We start from the raw sequence: 24,517 nt of genomic DNA, 5'->3' as shown, positions 1-24,517 counted from the left end.
GCGAGGGTCCCTTCTGAGCACAGCCTCGGGTAGAGGTGAAGAGCTTTGGTGATCCCAAAAGCAGCCGCTGCCAGCTGAGCTTGGGCACCAGCCCCTGCTTGGGCGACAGCCTCAGCTCTCAGCCTCTTTCCAGATCCACAGCCAAAAGGGAAAGAGAGAACAAGATGTATGCTCCGAGGAAGATTTTGCAACTGGAAGCCAGCAATTAAATAAATACTCAATACGGGGGAAATTTGGTTAAAATCAAATTTGTTTCCAGCCCTGCAAGGGAGGGAAAATGCAAACACTGGTACCAAGCCCAGGAACAGATTTATTCCCCAAGTGATGCCAAATTGGGCATGTCCTTTATTTCTTCCTCATGGTTTACAAGGTTCAGCATCCATACTACCTTCCTACCTACCAACACAGGCTGCAGCAAGCATGGTCTGCACTCAGCCGGGTTATTTGGGAGAAAGGAGAAAAAACAACCCACAAGGGAGAGGCCCCACTTAGTGAGATCCCAGCAGCTTTTTCCTTCAGCACCTTTTCCTTCAGTTCTGCAAGCTCTGCTCCTCTCTGCCAGCCTTCCTCTCCCACCTCTGTGCCCCCAGAGGGGGTTTGAGGAGCCAATGTTCAGCCACTTCCAGCTTTCCCAAGGAAATCAATCCCTTGGTGAAAAGGGGCCAGTGATCCGCATACGGTGTCTGGAGGCTGACCAAGGGTCTCTCTGAGATGATGCCCCCCAAAACAAGACTTGTACCTATGCCTGCAAGCCCCAAACTCAGCAGCAAAATGTGTCAACCCAGGTCTAAGACCGTGTTAACCATGAGAAAACCAGAGCCACGTTTCTAACAGCACACCGAGCTGCCTGCCCCAAGCACTGTGCAACGCAGAGCTCGAGCTCCGGAGGAGAGCACGTATGGGGAGCATCGGGGAGGAACTGGGAGACCTTGCAAAGAGAGGATGTGCAAGGAGAGCACGTTGCACATCCCCCTGATATGGCACGGAGCCCACAGGACCTCATCCCTCCTAACCGAGAGCTCTTTCAGGAGTCTTCATCCGGGGCCAAGTCCTCTGCATCCATCACAACACAAATGACCGGGGCGCAGCTCTCACCGCCTCTCCCCGGGAGGAAGGAAAAAGGCAAAGCCCCAGCGTGAGGCGGAGGGGACGGGGGCTGATCCAGCCCTCTCCCTGCGGTGACCCCATCCCCTCGGCGGCCCCGCCACCGCATCCGGCCCCGGGGGCCGTCCCCTACCTGCGCCGCACTTCCAGCAGCTTCGTGGCCGGCCAGATGCAGACCATGTGTGCGCTTTATCTCCGGACCCTTCCTGCAGGCTCCAGAGCCTTCCACTGCAAAAAATAAAAATCAAACCCAACCCCACAGCCGAGAGTCCCCGGTGGCCGCCAGCCCCTCTCCAAAACTCTGGCTCGATGCGATCCGCCTGGGTAAGGTTTGTTTTTTAATTAGAAAATATTCATCAGCGTTTAAAAATGAAATAATAATAATAATGAAAAAAAAAAAAAAGTGTCAACCAGCTGGGGCTGCAAAAGCCGTGGCGTTTTGGCTCCCGACCGAGCACTTTGATAGAAAGGCTCCTTGGAAAACGCCATAGAAAATATTTAATTTCTCCCAAGGCCTGCATATGGGGCTCATCACTCGCGCATATTACACAGGAATATTCATGTGCGCTGGCCTCCTGTTACAGGATGACGAGGGTTCGCCGGTGCAGCATGCGAGTGGGGCTCCTTCCTTTCCCTTCTCTGTTCTGGAAGAGGAAAGCGCTGTGCTGCACCTTCAGTCCCCAGCCATTCCTCAACGGCAGGAAAAAAGGGAAAGGTGAGCCAGAGGCTGGTCCACTCGCATCCATCAGCCTGCTGTGCTCGCTTCCACTGCCGCAGGGCAATGCCACGGATGGGCAGCAGACAAGGGGAATGCACATTTCTACCCTGGTTTTGCTCCTTTCTCATTGCCATTCCTGTTCCCACCCTACCTGGATGGAGGGGCCCATCAAACCCCAGCTCTTAAGCACACACGTGAAAAGGAGTCATTAAAAAAATACTGAACTTTCCAAACAAAATTTCACAATGAGTACTTTGTTCCCAAATAACACCGTACTCACACATGCACAGACACACTCATTATCATTTTTTTTTGTGTGTTTTTTGCAATCCTTCCCAACCTGAGACAAAGTTTGGTGCCAGGTACTTTCCTAGGCAGGGTCAACTAGATCTCACTAGGAAGACAAATATTACAGGAAGACAACGAAACAAACAGAAACCCTTAAAGCACATCTGGAACATTGCTATTGTTTTGTGGGCTCTGCTACAAGATGGACATTGGTGATTTCTAGCAAAGGGCCATCACGGCAGTCACAAAGCACATGGGGATGAGGAAAGGTTGAGAAACACGGCTTGGCCAGCATGGAGAAGGGATGGATGTGCTGGGACCTAACAGCAGGCTGCCAGTGCTTGTGGGGAGGTAATGGAGATGATGAAGACAGACCCTTCCAGGCTTGCCACAAGGAAGACATTTCCCCATGGGGACAGTCACACACTGCTGTGGGATCTGGAAGAGGTTGTGGGATCTCCAGCCTTGGAGGTTTTCAAGACCTAGACGGGCAAAGCAAACCGGTCTGAAATCGGTATTCACCCTGCCTGCAGCAAGAAGCTGGGCTGGAGACCTCCCAGAGTCACCCCTAGCATGGATGGCTGTAGGAATGCACCATCACCAGGAAAAATTAAACATAAAAAATTCTCCCATGAATTTTGGGAGTGTGACAGCTCGGCTCCATGCTCCTTTCAAACACATGCTTCTGTCCAACAACCCAGTGAGGTTGGTTTGCATAAACCCGACTGGTTCTCTGAACCCCAACTTGGATGGAGACCACAGTGCTGCACCATGGCAGAGCACAGCCCTGACCCCGCAGGGACGGCCGTCTTCCCCACCTCCAAACCTCCTCCTGTGGGGAAAGGCTCTCCTGACACCCGTAAGTGATTAACGAGCGGCCAGGCTCGTCAGCACGCACGCTGCGTGCATGGGTGCTTGCGTGCGTGTGCGCTGCTCAGAGAGACTTGGCAGGGGTGGGGAGGTGGGGGGAAGCGCGCTGACAAGCAGATGATTAATTGAAATGCAAGGGGGAGGAAAAGTAACGTCCGCTGAAACTATCAGCCGGCGCGAGCATGGGAAAGAAATTCGGAGACACCGTCCCCATCCCCTGCTCCGCACGCATCGCGCCTCCCAGCCCGGAGCTGCTCGCCAGTCCCTTCCTGGCTTCTATTTTTGCAGGTGCAATTTCATACTTGAAAATAACCATGCTGCACACGCACGTATATTTCTTCCTCCCCGGCCCCCCGGCTCATTGCATGCGGAAACGGCAGCGATGGGAGAGCGAACCTCCCGGCGCGCGGCGCGCGGCAGCAATTAGCCATCCGAGCGCTCGTTACCCTGCGCCGCTGGGCGCAGGTGCCCACAGCCAGGGCTCTCTGCTCCTCCTGCACCACTCGTGCCTTTCAAGTGGGCACGGGCTCGAAAACACACACGACTTTCCTGCTTTGCACCAAAATAATAGTAATCGTAATAAAAAAGAGGTAAGCGATAAAAAAGGCTGAAAACTCAAGCCTGGCTCAGCTCCGAAACTCTGCTCAGAGTCTGTAAATTATATCCTAAGCAGAGCTGGCGCGACTGCACCATCAGCAAACAGGGAGACTGAGGTGGAAAAGGGGGAGCGAGCTTCTGTTCCTCACCTCGTGCTAGCAGGCTGAGCTTGGGTCACCAAATAAATCGCATTAAGACATGCAAATGGGTGCACACCAGTCCCCAGCATCGCTGATGGGCAAAGCACAGAGGGGAGCCCACCAGGTACTGAAGGCAGGGCATGTCACAGGAGGGGACCCTGAGCTTCAAAGCCCTGGGCTGAAAAGCCTGGGATGTGATCTCGCTAGTGGCCTCTAGATGCAACTGTAGCACAGACAGTAAATCACGGCAGTGGTGCCTTCTGCCAGCAAGCGGGCTCTTTGCTGCTGTGCCAGCTGGGCACTGAGCACGGCTTTATGGAGCAGAGAACACTCCGGGATGCCCCTGGGAAGGAGATCCACGTTGGGATAAGCCAGGACCCAAATTTAGGCTAGCCTGCACTCAGGAAGCTGATCCCCAGTCGAGAAGACCAGTTTGGAGAATTGATCTGAGTGCGTTGTTCTGCATTTTGCTGCGCAGGTAATGACGGGAGCGGTGCGTGATTGCATCGGAGGGCTTCGTGAAACACTTGTACGATTGACATGGTTTAACAGACTGCTGTTTATGAGACAGAGCAGTATTTAAAAGACACATTTCTCTCAGAGCCGCACATAAAATTTGATAGCTAAATAGCTGTAAATGCTACTGAAGGCTGACAACTCGAAGAGGAATAGAGGGTCTGTCATGCGGAGTATCCGCCAATACACCCGGCCCCGCAGAGCCGACGAGACTTCCAGTCTCATAAAACCTTTTTTATATTGGAAGTGAGAATTTGTGCAGCGCATATGAACTCTCTTTTATTGGGCTGGTGTGATGCTGAGAAAATGCAGTTAAAGTTGTACGAGTCCTCCTTGGAGCGCTATTGGGGCGCCTATAAATCAAAAGCTTTATCCCGGAACGTGTTTACTAAATAAACCAGCTTTAACTCAGCTCGTGTGAGCCGGAGGGTGCCATTTGCACCCCGGTGCCCCCAGCTAGCAGCTGCAGCCTGGCTGCCTTCCCTGCGTCTGTCCAGCCCCCAGTGCCTCGGGGCACTCCCCGCAGCATCCCGGGCAGGATGGGCGCAGAAGTGCCCTGGGTACCCGGTGGAAGCGGATTATTTCCCAGCCTCCACAAAGACCTGGCGCTCTCCGGCTGGGGAGGAAGGTTTGGGCCAGCTCCCTTATCCCCCAAAGACTCCTAGATCTCCACTCTACAGCTGCATTAATTATTTCATCTCAGTCTGGCTTCCTCATTAAGCTAACCTAGACGTCCCGCGTCTGAGTGACAGCGAGCTAGTCTGCCAGGACCCAAGCCAGCAGCACTGGAAGCCATAGGTTTGATGTGATTTATGGGGACTAATATTACACATATCTCAAACACGCAAGCTTCAGAGGACCTGAGGCTGCCGAGCAGAGTGGGAGGACGGCAGAAAGCCCACGCAGAGCCGGCAGCGTGGAATCCAGACCAAGCCTGGGTGTCGGCATCTCACCGGTGCTCGTCGGGGAGGGCCGAGCCTCACTGCTGGCCCATTTCCCTGGAAGATGCCCGTGAGCCACACGAAGCCCCAGTGCTGCCCTATTCCACCTCTGGCAGCAGACCGCAGCGTGACAGCAAACATCTGTGTCTGAGCAGGGGCTGGCAGCGCGGCTGAGCCGCTGGACAGCCCCTTCGCCCCTCTCCACCGATGTGGCTGCGAGCTCAGCTAATTTCGGTATCAGGTTCCCCTTGGGATGTCTGGCATCTGTGGGCTATAACAACACTGCTTCGGGGCATTAGGCAGATCCTCTTTTTCCGACACCGCCAAATCCAAGGCTTTTGTGCGAATCCGCTGCATTTTGCCTGCTCTGCAAACAAGTGTGTATAAATGCAAGGCTTCAGCCCCCTGGAAGCCTCCAGGGAAAATTCAAAGCAATGAAGAAATATGAGTTGCTTTTCTATGAACCCATCAAAAAAGGAAAAAAAAACACCCTGAAAAAACCCACATTACTTTTCAGCCCAGTTTTGCCAGCAGTACAGGTCTTTTTCCCACAGTCTAAGGAATCAACACATTTTCAAATCACTCCTGCTTATGGTATTGAATATCAGAACATGATTGCCTTTCATTCAGCAGCTGTTTTGGGACACCGGGGGAAAAGGCAGGCAGTCCAAACTTTGCAAAACACAAGGAAGGGGCTCGATGCATTTAAAAACTAGTTGCAAGAAGTGGAGAGGGAATGGAGAGGTCTGCAAGGGGTGCGTGCGGTGAGGACGGTTTGGGGGTGAGCAGGGTAGAGAGGAGCAGAGTTGGGAGCAAGTCCTGGAGGCGAGGAGCTGGGAAGAAGAGGGCTGCAATGGTAGGGTTGGATGGGAACCTCCCGTGGGTCCTTCATGTGCCTCACACTAAAAAACAACCCAACATGGCCAGCAGCAAGACAGATGAGAAAGGGATGGAGCAGCATAGCTGCTTTCCACAGAAAAATGAGCCTTTCTGGAAAAAAAAACAGCCCGGCACAGATGCCAGTGCCCTGGATGCTCTCCTGGGGCTGAGCAATGATGGGAAGGAAGCTCTCCTGTGTGCCTGCACAGGGCAGATGTTCCTAAATCCCTGCCTTGGTGCTGGCTGATCCCAGAGACTCCCCCTTGGGCATGGGACATCCCAGTGGCACCCCGACCTGTGTCATGGTCCCACAGGGTTACCCGAGAGGTGCACACCGGATGAAGCAGTGCTGCCTCCAATCTCTCTCTCACCCAGCTGGTCCAACCCCCCCAAAATACAGCGGGTGCCAGCATCCTTCCACAGCCCCACCTTCCTATCACAGCACTGCTAAACTCCTTCAGCTCAGGCTCCTTAGAAGAATGCAGGGGTGCAGGCTCATTTTCCCATGAGAAACAGCATTATTGCCTGATTCACCCACCTCCAGCCTAACGTGTGGATGCCCAGCATCTCTGTGCTGCTGCTGGGGAGTGGGCAGCTCTGAAAATAAAACCAGCAGCTCTCTCCCCTTCCTCTCTGCCCAGCTGTGCCCTGGGGATAATTACACCACAGCAGTGCCAATGAGCAGGGCACTCGCTGCTCTCTCTTCCCACTCTTCGAGGCAGTTATTTAACCTCGCTGAAGCAATGCTGTTATCCCATTTCACAGACGGGGAGCTGCAGAGCAGAAATGCAACCCAGGCTCAAGGTGAAGGAGGGAACCTGCAGGGGAGGAAGGCACCGAACCCTCCCTTGGCTGGCAGCATCCTCTGTGTCTTCTGCACATCCCCATACCCTCTGCACATCCTCTACCCATCCTGGTACAGTCCCATCAGAGGTGAGGATTTGGCGCATTAAAAGGACACCAAATGGAGGGAACAGCAACAGGCTATGGAGGATTAGCTAAAATAAGTTTATTCTAAAGCACTGGAAGGAGAAAAGCTCTATTTTCCTACAGGCTTGTGCCATGTTATCCCTCCATGTTGTCAGCAATAGCTCTGACCTCCTGCTCGTGCCACCTGGAGGTGAGGCAACCCAAATCCCAGGGCTTGCCAAAACGGGGGCACTAACTGGGGTCTGCCTGGTGCCCTTCTCTTGGAGATGCCTCCCTGGCTGTCAAACCTGGCTGTGTTCAGCTGCCAGGATCGTGAGTCTTTGTGGGGAAGGCTGACAGCCCAGCAGACCATAGGAAGGGTACAAAAAAGGGAGGGGAGAGCCAAGCCCAGCAGGTATCAGCACCCCATGGGGATTTGCAGCCATCAGCCTTGGCTGAATGTCCCCAGTGATGTCCCTGGGAGAGCCCTGCAGCCACCTGGGGAGAGGAACCAGAGCAGGGCACCTCGTCCCTATCCCAGCCAAGCTCTGATCTCCACCTGTCCCTGCAGAGTGGCAACAGAGCTGCAGTGCCACCAGGTAAGCAAAGAGGCAGGACGGCTGGGCTGCTCGCAGAGACAAAGTGCCTCTCTCCTTCCTCCCAGATTGCAAGCAGATGTGTGCTTAAATTACCTGCTGCTGACTGCGACGCTTAGCAAAGAGCCATGGTCTAGGAGCAGAGCGAGGAAAAATGTGTGAAACGAATGAGGGGAGGATTAGCAGGAATTCAGGCGGCTCTGGAAGGGCAAAGTGTCGCTGTTGCAGAAAAATGTCACTTCCTTTGCAAAACCTGGCTGCCCTCGGAGGGAATAAACCTCAAGCCAAGCCTGTTGGACCCAGGGGGAAGCAGATCCCCTTTGGGAGATGAAATCCTGCCCCTGGTGAGGGTGGAGAGGTTGGGAAGAGCACAATGCCACGGAGCACTGCAGGAGCAGCCCTGGTTGCATTGCACAGGGTTTTCTTCCTATTCCAAAGAAACCCTCCAAGCCTCAGCACCCATCTGCATGCATGGCTGTGCACCCCAGCCCCAGGAGGCTTTGAACAGCCCCCAGAATGTGCTCCTGCAAGCATTCACCCATCCTCACACACCTTCTCCAACACCTCCTGGGCAGCTGCACGCTTGCCCCATGCCTGGAAGAGCAGCCAAGCGGGGTGGGGGGGGTGTCTTCCACCTCCCTGCAGCATCCCATGCAGCAAAGCAACATTTTGCAGGCTGAGCCAAGCGAATCTTGCTCTCGGCAAGACCTTGGGGGTCCCACGTGGCGTCCCGCTTCCCGGCACAGCTCGGCGGCTGGAGCAAAGAGCGGAGTCAGAGCCCGGCCTGCAGAGCACTGCGCCGGGTTCACGCACGGGAAACAGAGGATCGGAAATCTCCGAAGCGCACAGCTGGAATCCACACCCCTGACCGTGTTTTTGTGAGATATCACGTACATTTTTTTAGAGCTATCTGGAGAGGGATCTGCTTTAGAGCTGCCTGGTCATGCTGACCGGGACCTTCAAGTGTTCCCTGTCCCCCCAACCCATGCTCATCTGTTGCCTTTGCCCTTAGACCATGAAATTATTTAAGGACAGGATCACGCGTCCTGCCCCACGTCCGTTCAGCATCAGGGACACAGGGAGGGGGATAGAAAAGGACGTGCCACCCAGAAAATTCCCTGTGGGATACCGTGCACCGACGCCCTGACATGGTGGTCCCCAGAAACCCTGGGGTTTCTCTCCCCATCCTATTTACAGCCTCAGAAGATCACCGCAAGGGGAAAGCCCGTGAGCAGCCGTAAGATGCTGATGTGGTACCAAGAAGAATGGGAACCCCGGCAGTGCTCAGCTCCCTCTGGTATCACAAATCTGTTGTCTTCTCCTTTCAGAGCTCCTGCAACAGCAACTATACATTTGTCAGCTGCTTCACTACGGGGTCTTTCTTTGCCCCGTTCCACACACTAGGCTCCTGAGCTAAAAACCTACCTTAAAGCCCAATTTGAAATTAAAGACCCAGCCTGTCATAGCATTATGTGTTGGCCAATGTTTTGCAGGCAGACCTTCCCCTTCTCTTTGCGTTTCACAGATATTTGCAAGAGGGGTTTGGCCGCATCCATACCCACAGAACAGATGTTTTGGGAGCATCCCTGGTAAAAACTGGTGCCAAAACCTAGCAGATCCCTCGCCCAAAAACACACACATCAGTGACCACCCCCCCCTTTCAGCTGCACTGGGGGGTGGTCGCTGATCTCAGTTCCCCCCCTTCACACCCCCTGGCCCTGCTCTGCCAGGCTCTGCGAGTATTTTGGGGAGAGCCCAGGAGCCCTCGCTGCCCAGCCTCCCTCCCACAACGAGATGGGAAACCCATTAAACGCTGCAAGCAACGAAGCCTCCGCTGCTGCTCCCCGGGGGCGCTTTCACAGTCAACTTGAGGAAATTGTTCCTGATATCCAGCCTAAATTTCCCTTTGTTGATTTTCAGTTCAGCAGCGGAAAGGTGGGAGCTTTAATGAGACAAGCGGGGCCGCTGCAGGGGAAGGAGCCGTCAGTTTGAGCGAGGCAATGCACAGAGCTGTGGTTTAAGTGGAGCAGCTATTGCGAAAATCCCAGAATCCTGCAAACTTGGGATGGAAAAGGTCTATTAGCTTTCCCAATGGACTAACGCGAGATTGTTCCCCCATTTTCTAATGCCTCTCCCAGTCCAGCTATTTGATTGGGACCAGAGCTCTGCAAAAATGTGACGGGCTGGCTCTTTTTAAAAAATAAAAAAATAAAAAAAAAAAATGAATTGCTGCATGTGGAATAAAATTCTGGGCTTTATGGACAGATTTTGCAGCTTCATCCAAGGGCAAATTTTTTTGCTGGTTGTGAAGCCAATAACAGCCTTCACTCTTTTTTCCCCTTTACCTGGGGAAAAGGCTTTTCATCAGTGGTGTGCCTGGAGTAATGAAGCTGGCAGGCTGTGCCACACCAATGCAACCGGACTTCTTTGCCCAGCACAGAAACTGGGCTCCCTGCAGAAGAGCTCGACCGCGCGGAGCAAACCTACCACCGGCAGATGTTTGCCTTAATGGCATGCAGTTTTCTTAAATGTCAGGTGCCTGCATGGCAGCAGAAGGGCACTTTTTCCACTCTTGCTTTTACAGCTTGTAAAGGCAAAACGGCCGCACGCTCCCTGGAAATGTCAGCTCCGTTTTCCCGAGGACCTGCCATCTGTCGGCACGCTGCCTGCACCCGGAGAGGAGAGAAGAGACGAGGAGAGGAGAAGAGAGGACAGAACAGGACAGGACAGGGCAGGAGGAGGATGCACTTGGATGCTGAGGGTTTCGCTTCTGTGTCCCCAGCAATACACTTGAGGGATAAAACCTCAGCACAGCCCCAAGAACAAAATGCAGGCGGTGGCATGCAACAGTTTTGCCCCTGCCTTTCATTTCCTGACACTGGAGCACTGATCTGAGGCAGGACCGGGCTTTTCACCCAAAGACGCACAGGAACTTTAAGACCACGTCTGTGCCGGGGTTTGTACAGCAGAAATAGCAGGGAAGGGGCCAGGGCAGAGGTGCAGCACCGCTCCCTGCCCTGCCTCTCTGCAGCTCCCCAGGTCTCTGCTGACCTTGAGGGAAAAGCTCGCTGCGGCTCCAATAACGACAGGCTGCAAAAGCTTAAATAAGAGCGAGCCGTACCACAGCATAAAACCCCCAAACCCTAACCCCCCTGACGTTGGTGCAGCAGGAAAAGAGCAGAGCAGAGGGGAATGAAATAGAGACTTTCTCCATCTCCTTCCTAAACGCCCTGCGTTGCACGGTACATTGCAACTTTGGGATGTGGCAGGATACCAGCGGCAGTTTATGCGTTGCAAAATCACCTCCTCCGTGGCAGCTGAGATTTCAAGCGTAAGCTCCAACCTTGGTAATATTTTTTACATATTGAGTCACCACCAGCCCTGAAAATAACAGGGGAAAAGGGCTGGGATTTCAAAGACTTTAATGCCTGGCTGGATCCGCTGGGAGCCGGGACAGCCCAGCTGCCAGCCCGCTGCCACTCTTCCTCGCAGAGAGTTTGAAAGGATGCGAGGCGATGTGAAGCTCTGGCGTGGCAGCCCAAGAAAAAGAAGGATGAAGCTTTAAAAACCTGCCCTGCTTTCCTCTCAGTGCTGGAGTGCCCAGGGCACAGTGGATGCAGCCCTCCTTTGGTAGGTTTTACTGTGCAGCCCCGAGGCAAGAGGACTTTTAACAATCCAGCCTTTTTTTTTCCCCCTTATGGAAAAAAAAAAAAAATCAGGTCAGGTTTTTGCCTGCAAACACCAACATCCCCAAAACTGCTGAGGGAAGAGGGGACCCAGCAGAGCCTTTTCCACTGGTGAGAGCAAAGAAGGGAGGACAGGTGGACAGGGAAGAGAAGAATTGCTCCTCACACACAACCCTGCTCCCTTCAGATCGCCATTCAGCCTGAAGGTCTACCTCCCCAAGATGCATTCCCAGATAAATTATTCAATTCCCTGCTCTTCCCCTTCTTCCATCAAGGGAGTAACTGTCTCTGATAGCCCTGATTCGCTAAATAAAACACTCCTTTGAAGGCTCCCTGCAATAACATTTGCACAGAAAATTGACATTCTTCCTCCTTCCTCTCAGCCCGCCGCTGTTTGTTTGTGAGTTAATAACTTCGACGCTCGGCTGAGCTATTGATCCCTCCTCAGCACAATCGTTCTTTTGGGTGCGAAATACACAAAAATAAAATAATGAGCTGGCAACAGCAAAATGAACTCGGCACTTCCGCAGGGCCCCGGGGCGCTGGCCTTGCAGGGGACGTGGCTCTTCCCAGCCCCAGCTGGACCAGGTTGGATTTACTTCTCCATCCCTCTCCTGCCCTCCTCATCCTCAGGAAAGCCACTTTTTCGCTTGCAGGTGGAAAGCTAGCTTTTATAACCCCAAATCAGTATTTAGCATTAAGTATTTGCCACCCAGCCAGGGCTTTGTGGCACGATGATGCTCTTTCCCCTGTCCCCCAGTAAAGCCCAGTGACATTTCTGATTTGACAGCTTTCTGCCGCAAAGTGTCACTTTGAACAAAATCAAACTGCTCTGCAGGACAGAGGTGATCCGGAGGAAATCCCAGAGGAAGCTATCCGAGCAGTTTGCTCCCACTTTGCTCTTTAGAGCTGTGTGATATCGTCCTGGAACAAAGCCCCCAGGCTTCACCCGAGCCATCTCGATAGCGGTCGGTGGGGAGCAGCTCCCCCTGCGATACCCACCGTAATGAAAGCTGATGAAAGGAAACGTTTAACAGCCCTGCACTGCCCTCCTCGTCCTCCTAAACGGCTCCCTGGCTGCCAGGGCATCGCACCACCTCTCCCCGGGGATCCTCGCCCATGCACCGACTTTGTGTTTTCGCTTTGCAATCTGCTCACATGCCTTCAGCTAATTGTTCTTCAGACTGCTCTTTTCAGGGGAGATTTTCATGGCAAACAATCAATTTTCCCAAGTTGCATTTTCCTTCAAATCCTTTGATGTCTGGGAAAATAACAGGCAACCTCAACACACGGCTGAGTATCAGGCGAGGGCTGGGAAGCACTAAGCGGAAATGCATTTAGTTGTCTGGGTCAAAAACCATTTCCTTTGTTAAATGATTATTATTGTTCCAAGAGGATTTCAGTGGGAATTGAGGGTGCTTAGATAGATGGATTCACAGGTTTGCTGAGCTTCTATAAGGGTCTCTATATCCTCCACCATAATTCTACATCATAACTTCCAACACCAATAACTCTTCTATGACTCCCAACAGATATTCCTGTGCCTTCCAAAGCAATAACTTCTCAATGAACTCCAGACCTGCCAAATCGACTGTTTTTCCCCCGCGGACGCCTGCTTTTTGGCCCTTCTCACAGCCCCCCTGGGAATCCTGACCCATTTACCTCTCCTTCTGGTTCCAAGCTGAGCGCAGGGGGAGATGAGATCAGAAAGCGATCTGCATCGTATGTCAAGAAATAGCTCTGGCACTAAAAGGTTGCAGTCAGCTCCCATTTTCCTGACTGCTCTCAGCAGCCCGGGATGCAGCCCGCGCTCCCGACCTGCTCGCACAGGCGGCTCCCCCAGAACCCTTCCATCCCCGAAGCTCCTCGGGTCGCTCCTTTCTTCCCAGCCCTACCTGAACACGGGTCCGAGCCCTTCTCAGGCCTCCCCTGGAGAAATTACTTGGGTTACTCGCTGGGGCTAGAGAACAAACACTTAAATAAGAAATAAATTGCAATGCGTTTCTCGGGTCGCCAAGCCTCCAGGTTCAGCGTAAGAGCACAGAGCCGCTACCTTTCTGGGCACTTGATCTTAACGATGTGTTAATTAAGCTAAGGTTAGAATCACTCGTTACCTTATTATTTTTGTTTCTATCACAGTAATGCTCAGAGGCCTCAATCAGGAACAGCTTTTTTTTTTTTTTTTTTCCCTTTTTTTTTTCCTCTCCTTTAAAGTCACAAATTATTTCAAGATCTGGTAAAAATACATGCACAAAAGCAGGCTCTGCTCTTTTCCAGGGGATTTTGCTCTGCGAGGGAAGAAAGGTCTCTACAGTGCATTTGAATCAAAAATGAACATATGCAAGAGGGGAAGAATGATACGCTTCAGAAGTTCCCCTTTTTTTGTTGAAAGGATTTCTCTTAAACAAAGAAAAACCCCACAAGCCTAATCGCATTGCACTAGGTGCTGCACAGAGCCCGTTCGTGCTGCAGAGTGAATATTGAGCAAGCTCCAAAGCTGCCCAAAGGAGGACAGAGGAAGGATAAGCGATTTGGCTCCGGTTTCGGGCTCTCCGGTTGCTATCCCACTTGTCGACCTACAAAACTCCTCCAAAAGCTGGGGACGAGTGCTGCCGGCCACTTTTGGGTCATCCCCATCCCCTGTGCCCTCTCCAGCCTGGGTGGGTGCAGAGCAGGGTCCCATCCTCGGAGGATGCTGCTGCCCTCCGGGGAGTATCATTCCCACCTCTCTTCCTTTCCAGCCGGGGGAAAAACAACCCATAAAACCCCCTCAGCATTTCTGCAGGAGGGTGAAACCCTTCTAGCAGGGCGGACACCTCCGAGCATCGTGTCCAGACACGCATCTTGAGATGCTGAGGCCAAGGCGAGGAGCCCCGCTGGGAGCACAGGGCTTGCATTGCACCTCCCAGCTGCACCCTGGTGCCCCGCCAATGACCTGGGTTTTTAAAGATGCCATCACGCCCACGCTATCCAATTACTAGGAAACAATTAAGCTGATGGTGGACCTCACGATCACCATGGAAAAAGGGGAAAGGGAACCACCTGCTCAGTGCAGAGCCCGATTTCTGGGGATGATTTGTAGCCAAAAGGCACAGTTTTTGTCAAACAGGAGCCACGATTTGTTTTTCCTGTTTTTTTTTTTTTTTTTTTTCAACTAAAATCATCCTGTGCAGTTTCTGGCTCCCTTCTAAAACTGTTTGAAAATTTCATAATGAAACAAAAGTTCTAGAAAGCACTAACATTTCCCTGCCCTGCGCTGAAACTGTCAGTTCCCTTCACCTCCAGTGCTGCTATCCTCATTGGAAAAAGTCGGTTCTTTCCCAAAACGTAACCCTTAATTTTGGAAAACCTCTAGGAAAAATAAAAAAAAATAAAAAATAAGCCATTTGTGGGAGATAATCCATAAGAAAATAGCTTCAGAAAGACTCAGCAGTGGTTAAATGTCTATTGCTGCTGTACCGAGGGCAGAAAGGGCTCAGAAAAATGGGGTGAAAGGGGACTTTTCTGCAGAGCACAGTGTCCCCCATCTGAGCCTGTCCCACCTGCGCTCATTTTGCAGAGGTCTGGCGGCACGAGGCGACGCAGGCACACACGCAGTGATTTATTCGGGGGCTCTGGCGTGGAGGCTTTGAGCAGGAAAGCACTGCACAACTGCACTAATTGTCTGCTGAACATCTGTCTCTCCCCTACTACCGCGGGGCCGGATGAGTCCTCCTGCATAGCCGAGGATTAGCACGGGAAAAAGATTTTGTCGACTGCGTGATTTTGGATGGGAGGAGGGAGAAAAAAAAAAAATCCTGCAGATTCCCCTGGAGTGAAGAGTTTTAGGGGAAACCACTCAGGGGCAGGAGGGGAATTTGCAGTTGAAGCCAGGGAACTTGTTGGAACCAGCAGCGGGCACGTACCATGGACTGCAGGCACAGGCAGATTGAGCACCTTGCTCCAAACCACAGGGAGCAGCAGCATCAGTCCCCCGCTCCTCAAGTGACACAAGGGCATCTATTACCACCCGCAGGGTCCTGTCCTCCTCCCACCCAAGCCCCTCTCTCATTTCACCACAGCCATAAATGAAACTTGGGAAGATTAACAGAGCAAAACTGCGGGGAGGAGAGGGGCGCAGCTGTGCTCCCCCCGACCTCTCATCCACGTTTGGTGACAGGCACTGGGACTTGGAGCAGTGTCAGCAGGCACAGAGCTTGTGCAGGGCTCCCTGCCTCTGGACTGCAGGTTTAAGGAGAGCTGAAGTGGCAAAGCCAACTCCATCAGTGGTTTTCCAGCGACTCCATTTACTCAGAAGGAAGGATATTCCCTGATGGCACCGGAATTTACAGCTTTTATGGATAAACTACTCAAAATAAACTTCAAGGAGGAGGAAAACAAGATGGAGCTTTACACTGACAACCCGCACAGGTGGCAAGGGCAAATGATCTAACACCAACCACACTGTGGGCATGTAAGAAAGAAGAAAGAAAGTTCAGCCTCACCTGGTCTGCTTCTCCTTGCCCAAAAGGCTAGGAAAGGCCAAAAAATCATAGGGCTACCAAATGCAGAGTGGTCCCTAGGGGAGGGTCTGCAGCCTCCTGGAGGACACTGGCATCTCCCAAAGCTCCCTCCATTGCCAGGGACGGATGCAGCAAGGGAAGGGACCAGGACAGACTCCTGAAATACTTCACCCCCAAATAAACTGGAGAGCCTTCTTTTAGGACAGCCCATAGAGGGGACCTTGAACTTGAGGCAAATGAGCTGGGTGGTGGGGATGTGTCCCTCGTCTTCGCTCTGCATCCCACCAACCTCATCTCATGGGCGAGAGGAAGAGTCCGTCCATCGTTGCGTGACAGCTGCCAACTGGTGCTAACAAGGCTCGTGGAAACCCGAGTGCAAAAAAAGCCTGACAGAAGCCGAAAAAACAAACCAGCAACGAGCAACAAATTCCCTGCTGTTTAATTAGTGCAAATGTCTTGTGAGCTGGGAATCCTTTTTTTTTTTTTTTTTCTTTTTCCCCCTCCAAGAACATCAGGGGCCAGAAACTCACACTGTAACGCAAACAAAACGTCCCTTAAAATCAACTGGTGCTTTTGGCCAAGAGAAAACTGTTGGGATTTCCAAATATGGCCCCTGGGAACATCAGCCCAAGCATTCTTGGGAAGCATCTCGGAGCCTGAACTGTCTCCCAAGAATAAAAACGTTCAGTCCAGCACGACAAAAGAGCCATCACATGACAATAACTATCACACAGGCGCACAAATTAAGCAATCAATCAAAAGTGCAATACCCCAGAAAACAATAGCGAGCGGTGCACATCATACCGGCGACGGGTGAGCAGACCTGACCCGCGATTGCCTCCCTTCACGCATGGGCTATTGTGTTCCCTTCTCCACAGACATCACAGCAAGCGGGGGTTTCTTTAGTTTTGGCCTTTTTATCAAAGCGTGGGGAGCAGGAACCTTTCTTGGAGAGAATACAGGTATCCGTACTCCAGCGAGAAAGCATTTGGTCTGGGCTCGGCCATGATATAAATCAATGGTTATTCCGCGGGGATGTGACAGAGCAAAAATTAGACGTAAAATTTGCCAGACGGCGAGAAACGAACTCAAAATCATTGCCGTCTACTCTCAAGTCGGGGAAGGAATTCCTGCCTTAAAGGTTCAGGATCGCGTGCGTGTGCGTAGCTTAGCATAATGATGTCCCCTGGGCAAAAGGAGAAAGAAGGATATTTAAAGCCTCCCGCCACTTCTCCTCTTCCATCCATCTAATTGCACCCTGCTGCAAACAGACACCACCTCTGCCCCTCTGCACACTGAATTAGGGGCTTTGGGGACCGGCCACGGTGCCCCGATGGCACTGCCACCCCCACCCTGCAGCACCCGGGGGCCCCGATGCGTTCACGAGCAGCTCGGGCGTACGGCTGCGTGCTTGCAAGTGTATTTTAAAAATCAGACCCTGCTGGCAGGCAGCTTGCAGACAGCGAGCGGGGCCAAATCCCATGAATAAATTGCTTGGAGCGAGTGGTTTGACGCGCCATTATTCATAACTAATGCAGTCCTAGTAAACAGAAAATGGAGGCCAAATCTGCCTGTATAGACGCCACTGACCTCATCTGTTTTCATCCTATTTGGTGAGTAAAATCAGAGCAGAGGAGAGCTACCGCCATCCTCTAAAAGGGGAAATGGATGAAAAGCACCTCCTGCTTTCCCTACAGCTAGGGGACGAGGTGGGAGTCTGGGCAGCGAGGACATGAGCCAAACTCATGGTTAGAGCAGAAACTTGGTCACGCCACTGCATGGACAACCAAAACCAAACCACCACCTCTCCAACCTCTTTCCCAGCATTACAAAAATCACTGCTTGCATGACCCACAGATAAAACAGAGCCAGTGGAGGAGATGTGACATCTACACCCTCCAAAGGAGGATGCTCTCCTCCCTTTTCCCAGGAAGCACCTCCAAGCCATCACAGCGGTCAGGGTGCTGAGCTCCCACCCAGCCAAATGCCCGTGTCCCCCCGTTCTCCTCAGCTCTGTGGAGGTGTTTCCCCTAGCTGTGCACACCAGGCAGCCAGAAGGAGTCAGGACATCAGAAGATGAGGCATGGGCAGTGGCAGGGGAAGTCCTCATGGGCAAGCACAGACCCACCAGCCACAACAACTATGAGACACCTGCAGCAGCTCAAGCAGAATGAGATCAAGCTGATAAAGCACATGCTTTGGACACCTAATAGGGCCCCGAAAGGTTGCTCACTTTTTGGAGAGCAGGCAAGCTGCAGTGCACTTCACTGCCTCTCCACAGCCCAGCTTGAGATAGCCAGTGGAGTTAAAACCAAAACAGAAAAATAAAATAAATAAAATAACAACAAGGAAGGGAAGAGGGGGCAACCAGCCACTCTTCCACCAGCACAGCGATTGTGGGCTGCCCGGTACAAACATCAGCCAGCTGGTTAAAGCAAACACAACTCGTGGTTTCACACAGCAATGACCAGCAGAGTCACTGCCAGGGCATATTCATGAGCAGAAAACCCAAGTGCAGAAGGGAAGAGAGAGCTCCAAGAAGCACGGCTTTGCTGATGCTGATGCAGCCTCCAGAGCAGAAACTGCTTGCAAGAAGCTGAAGGCTACAAACTAGGACATGGTTGTGCTGTTTCTGCTGTTTCTTCTGCTCTTTAAAATTATATTTATTTCAATTTGGGCAATACATAGTAAAATGGTGAACTTGGTTGTGATCACTCTTCCTTTGCTTCCTTTCCCAAATAACACAAATTTTAAAGACGTTTCAGCTGCCAGCTGTTTCCACTGTGAAGATCCCAGCTCAGCTCCTCCAGAATTCACCTTCGGGGAGAACTGAGCCATTGACCTGCAGGCTGCAACATTCATCTTCAGTGCAAAGGGAAATACTTCTGTAAATGACAACAAAAATTTATTGCTCTGTTTAGAAGTTACAGCCCATTAAAAAATTGCCCTGATCTGAATCATTGACTTCTCAAAATAAATACTATTCTTTCATCAATAAGCTCAAAAAATAAGCTAACCACAAAACCCTTTGGAAAAAAAGAAACATAAAAATGATATCTTTACACATTAATAACATCTATTGATCTAACTGTAAGCATATGTCCACATACATAATTTCACCATATCGCTCATCAATAATACTCTACACTTTTCGTATTAAACTCTGCTATTCCCATGAAACCAAAATCCTAAGTATTTTACTAAAAAGTCCCTTGCCATTTAAATGCACAATAGCTGCATTTGAAAGTATTAGCACTAGAACCATATTTAGTCACGCAGACCAATATTAATCATTCATAATGTGAACGGGGCAGAGTTGTAGGAATGTCAGAAAATAAAAGTGTTTGTATCTGTATTAAAAGCAACAGCATTTTCTCTACTGCCTTTCACTGCGCTCTTAATTACGTCTGAGAACCTGAACTTCATAGATGGCCAAAATGACATTTCTGAAGAAAAGGTATTTCGCTCTGGAGCAGCAGATGGGATTATAAAATGCTGGCATGGGCCAGTTTCTTGCAGAGTGACCCAATATCGCCTCTGCAAAGAAGCGGCGTGCGTCCCCAGCCTGTTGGAAAGGTCTGAATGCTTTCTGCACGGAGGCAGCCTGCTGGAGAAGCACCTCGGTGTTTTGGATGAGGATTAACGTACTCTAATCTGTTTATTAATGCTTTGAAGAGGGCTGAGCAATGAGGAGGAAAAACTGGCAGATGACAATATTATTTAGGCTAATCAAGAACATGATGGATGGCAGAGACCTTCAAAGCCAGCAGCAGCACGAGGCAGCGAGGAAGCCCGGCGTGTTGATAAATGCACGGCACCGCTCGCTGCAAGGAGTGTTTTGAACTAATCACACACATTGCTGCAGTCTAAATTAGCTGAAACCGGCCAGCAAAGTGATGTCAGCCTTCGCTCTGCAGCCACTGCTCAAACAGCAAACAAAATGTTAGGTTATATATGAAGGCAGAGGATTATAAAATACGTGATGGTGTAAATCAGCGGCGTGGCCTGACCTGGAACGCTCCAATCAATTCTGGATATCCTGCATAAAAAAGACAGAGGAAAAGGGTTTCTGCTCAGAGACAGGCAATAAAAGCAATGAGATGTAGAGAAAGAGCAGAGTGCGAGACGGAGAAGTCGGAGACTGTAATGAAAAGGAGGCGGGTAAACAGGAAGAGGAAGGAGGGGTAGGGAGCAATGAGAGACGGCCGGTGAACGTTTCTCCTTACCCTCAAATATCAGGAGGGTAGAAGAGTCCACAGAACTGAAAAGGGAAGGCACTTGGGGCGGATTTATTTACACACGTGGGCTGTGCTGCCTTGAGCATCGTGCAGACCCAAGGCAAGAGCACGACCAAAACGCTCTGAAGGTATCTCAGGTGACCTGATGGCGCACGGTGGTACCAACACCTCCTGGGGAACAGAGCAGGAAAAGCAAGGGAAATGTCACCACCGTGGCCAGCACGAGGTCCTGCAGACTAAAGCCACATCCAGCCAGGAGAAAACAACCCGTTCCCCGCAGGAGACTGCTCCCAGCTGGGCACAGCCAAGGGTCAACCCATGCCCTGCAGCAGGCAGGCTCCCTGCTACACCTCTGAGCTGTGTCTAGGTGGTTATTGACTTGGGTTCTCTCTCTTCCCATGCCTCCCTCAGCCTTGGGTGGGGAGCGTGGCTTCCAGGGCATCTTTAAGGGCAGCCACAGCTTGGGGTGGGGAAACTGAGGCAGGACACCCTGCCGAGTGCAGGGCCATCAGGATGCTCCTCCACACCATGCTCCCCACATCCTCCCTCTGCAGCCGAAAGCCCTTGCACGTCTCTCCATCTCTCCCCTTCCCGTTTTTCCGAGGCCCGGTGATTTCCCAGCTGATGAACACATTACCACCTCATTCGGCAACGCCTTGGAGGCGCTCACGTTTCAGGCCCCGGCGAGAAAAAGATGAAGTATGAAAATCCCTTTCCTTTCCAATCCAGTCCTCCCCAGCACTGGCCAAGGAGCTGATGCAAAGCGCCTCGGAAAACACACAGAAAACACCGGATGCGAGAGGCCGTGCCGAAGTCGCACCATATGCAGGTGTCAGGGAAAAAGGTCTCCTGTCTCCCACGCCAGGCTGCTATCTCCATCCCACAAAGCCTGCCTGACGGGGGACAGGACCAGGCAGGGAAGCAATGCAGGATGCGACCTGGCCCCCAGCCTTGCCTGTTTGAAACCAAAAGTCACTTTTATCCCAGGCACGACTGGGGAAAGCGTGGTCCCCTCTGCCTGCCCTTGGAGATACAGGCACGGGGACAAGGCGTGGGTCAGGACAAAGCTAACCAACAGCCCGAAGCATCTCCTGGTGGCGTGTCTGTCTGCAAAGAGCTGTGTTTTTATCAGAAATGCTGCAGTTAAAAAAAACTCATGATGCACCAAGAGCTTTCCCTGCTTCCACAGCCAGTGGCTCTGGATGCCCCATTTGGGGCATTATTTAGGAAAGCACGAGACGAGCACCCACAGCCATTGGAGAGGACCAATGCTCCTTAGGAAGGGTCGCTCACTCCTTCCCCATTTCTCTGGTCCAGGATGAGCAGGCTCTGCCTTGCCCACAGCTGGCCAGATCTTCCAAAGACACTTGGTCAACCCAGTCTCACAGCCACACAACACTGGAAGAGAATCACGCAGGCACAGCTGGCACAAAAGAAAACAGGACAGAGGTTTGTTTAGCAGCGGTGGCCCAGTCCCTGCCCATTTGACATTTGCTCCAAACCAGTGAACTGCACGGCGTTTGAACTTTTGTTTAGACAGATAAGCCTGTGTATTTAGAAATCCTTGAAACTCATCCATCTGCAAAGACAGCAACTCCCGATAATGCAAAAGCTCCAGCCGGGATGCTGAGCTCAGCAGATCTCTCTACAAATGATTCCTATTAAAGTAAAAAATTACAATGCAAGCGTCTATTAGACAATCCAAGTCTGACATAAAAAAGGAATTAAAAAAACATAATATATTCATGACAGCCATCTTTATAGACCACTGAGGAGCCCAGACAAGGCAACAGGACGCGCATTTTTCATCGCCTGCCTGGTTCCCCAATCCACCCAGAGCAATGCACTCTGCGTCCTGCCTGGCACAGCCATCCTGGCGGGGTCTGCCCTGCTCCTCACCACCTCTGGTGATGAGACCCCCACCTCCTCACCCAGCATCACCCCTCCTATGAGGAACGGTGCTCCTGGAGTGCAGCTTGAACCTTCTTCACAGTGTTACACCTGGGGTTCATTGCCCCAGGGAGGATTTTTCAGGGAGTCCTTTGCATCTCTGAAAGCTTAAGGCACCTTTTTATTTGTTTCCTTTCCAGCCTCAGTGCTCCTAAACCACTGCCTTAGGGATGTGAGATGTTCACAGGTCCTGAGCTGACTGGTCCAGCATTATCAGAGCACCAAGAAATTCATCCCGAGCAATGGGTTTAACTACTGGTCCTGGTCCCACCAGCATGAGCAATGAGATACGGCTATCGGGGCCAAAGGAAAAGCCAGACTATCCCAACCAGGAGCCTGAAGACGGGCGGAGGGGAGAAAGCTGAAGGAGAGCCCTCCCTGAGATTTCTCCGGAGGGTGGGAATGCCAGGGGGAGCCTGTCATCATCGTGTCCTCCTCCCTCCTGGCACCTGGGCAGCAGAAACACGCTCAGCTCCCAGCCCCCAAAAGCCTAAACCAGCAGATTATCACGTTAACGCTTCAAATGTTTAATTTCCTGCTACGATTACATCGGGTTTACAGCAGGAGAGGCGGGAGGGGGAACAATCTAAACCCCGGGCAGCTCCAGGAGCGCCATCCTCCCCACAGGCTTCTGCCCCACTCCCCGACCTGGGGGCTGGATGCGGCCAGGGGAGCCCCCTGACTGCCGACCTCTCGGGCCAGCAGCGCGGTCGCCCTCCATCCCGCTGCTAAAATGAAAGGTCCCTTTGTTCGGCAGCTCCGGAGATCTCCACAGCGCTGCGGAAACATTTACCGCGATGCTAGAAAAACAAGGCAGCTGGTGTTTGCAGAGCAAAACGGTACCCGGCTGCAGAGAGGGGCCTGGGGGGGAGCACGAGGAAGAGAAAGGAGAGAGAGGAGATGGGGTAGGAGGAGGATAAAAATAGTGGAAGCAGGGAGGAGAGTGGGTGAGAGCGTGGGGGAGTGATGGAGAGAGAGAAGGAGAGGTGAAAAGCGCAGGGGGGAACTGGGAGAGGTGGGGAGGGAAGGCGAGAGCACAGGAACGGTGGAAAGGCAGTGGGACAGAAAGTGAGGGCGTGGAAACGCAAAGCGGGAGGGAGAGCAGGAAAAAATTGCTCGGGAAGCTTCAAGCTGTGTGGCACGGAGCTGCCTCTGCTCCATCCATCAGTAGATGTGGCTGGCTGAACCTGGCAAGCTCATCCCGTGTGCAGGAGGTGGATGAACAAGGGAGCCCTGCGAGTGCGAGGTGGCTGCACAGCTCGGACCCATCCCTCCCCTTGCCCAAAGCCATACAAAAAAAGCACGGCACTGGCTCCGTGGCATCCCGCTCATCCTGGGGAGGGGACAGGGCAGGGAGTGCCAGCTGCCCATGGGGCTGGGATGCTTTCTGCTCGGTGCCTTCCCCAGCAGCCACCCACGAGTGCCATTATTTATAGCTTGCTGCCTGCCTGCCCCCTCTGCGCACCGAGCTCCGCTTGCCCTTGTGCGCAGGGAAGGAGAGGGAAAGGACCAGGCTTCAGGTCAGGGCCAGGAATAGCTGCCAGCGGCCAGAAATAGCTGGTGCCATGCTCGGCCCCGGTTCTTCGAGAACCGCTGGATGGGAGCACAGTGTTTCCAAGATTTCAGCCCCGGCAAGGACGGGATTGATTTCTCCTTCTACTCATGTTCCGCCCCCGCTGCCCCCCTCAAGGCTGCTCTCCAGCTCCAAAAAAGCTGCCGGGTGGAAGGAGCAGGTGGGAAGGGCAGGAAAGCAATCCAGCGGCGGGGAGGGGACGACTGACCTCCGGAAAATGTGCTGGAAAAGCAAGCGAGGCAGGTCGCGAGGAGGGACGGGTTTCAGCACCTGCTGCCGCAGCCCCCGCCGCTGACCTGGGAAGGGGCGGCGCAGGGGAGCAGATTCCAGAGGATTTTGGCAGCGCACGGTGATCAGCGCGCACTCGATGACTCCTTCGGGTGCCTGCGAGGAGCTCAGCACATGAGATCAACGTGGCCGGCGTGCAAGGCACGGATACCGTCACGTGCGCCCGGCCGTGCCCCCGGGGAGGCTGCGAGCCTCCTCCGCGCCCCGGAGCGAGGTGCACCAGCCCGCGTGTCCGCTCACACGTACAGACAACTGGCGCATCCAGCTCCCACCTGCAGGGCTTCGCTGGCTGCCTGCAAACCTCCCCGTGCCCACCTTGCTCCTCTGCCCCGAGGCAGGAGGCCCTCACCCTGTCTTGGCCATAAGGTTTGATGAATGCTCCTCTATCCTCCGTGCGCCTTTTCCTCCAGAGAAGGCTCTAGGAACCCTCTATCCAAACTGAAACCAGCAAACAGCCTGATGGGAGGAATACCCTACTGCCCTCCCCTGCTGTATTTGCTTATCTCAGGGCTGTCCTCCCTGGTCGCTTGCTGTTTTTGGGTGCCAAGGAGAGCCGTGTAACCACAGCAGCGAGGAGCAGTGCAGGGAGACAGCCGGCCCCCGGGAAGCCTCCAAGCCCAGGATGTGCAGGTCGGGGCTGCGGCACTGGGAGGTCGTGCTCACACAGATGGGGAGTGGGGAAGGGCCAGAAAAGACAGAGAGAATAAACAGAAAAATAAAGG

General features: G+C 52.6%; 1 protein-coding gene across 15 annotated transcripts in view; it reads right to left on the bottom strand.

Moving 5' to 3' along the window:
• Nucleotides 1–24,517, bottom strand: part of CNTFR (ciliary neurotrophic factor receptor) — a 173,561-nt gene that overhangs the window by 80,792 nt on the left and 68,252 nt on the right. The window contains exon 1 of one of the 15 annotated variants that reach the window (XM_072031407.1): nt 24,111–24,249. The exons of 11 other annotated variants lie outside the window; for them this stretch is intronic. The gene's annotated coding sequence lies outside the window, so the exon portion shown is untranslated. Of the gene's footprint in view, nt 1–23,715; nt 23,916–24,110; nt 24,250–24,517 lie in introns of those variants that run through there. 3 more of the 15 variants (XM_072031409.1, XM_072031412.1, XM_072031410.1) reach the window with 3 other exon arrangements.

The sequence above is a fragment of the Anas platyrhynchos genome, chromosome Z (genome assembly GCF_047663525.1).
Source record: "Anas platyrhynchos isolate ZD024472 breed Pekin duck chromosome Z, IASCAAS_PekinDuck_T2T, whole genome shotgun sequence".
In the NCBI taxonomy this organism is placed as follows: domain Eukaryota; kingdom Metazoa; phylum Chordata; class Aves; order Anseriformes; family Anatidae; genus Anas; species Anas platyrhynchos.
Note: the sequence above shows the minus strand (reverse complement) of the source record. Positions and strands in the feature narration are given on the sequence as shown.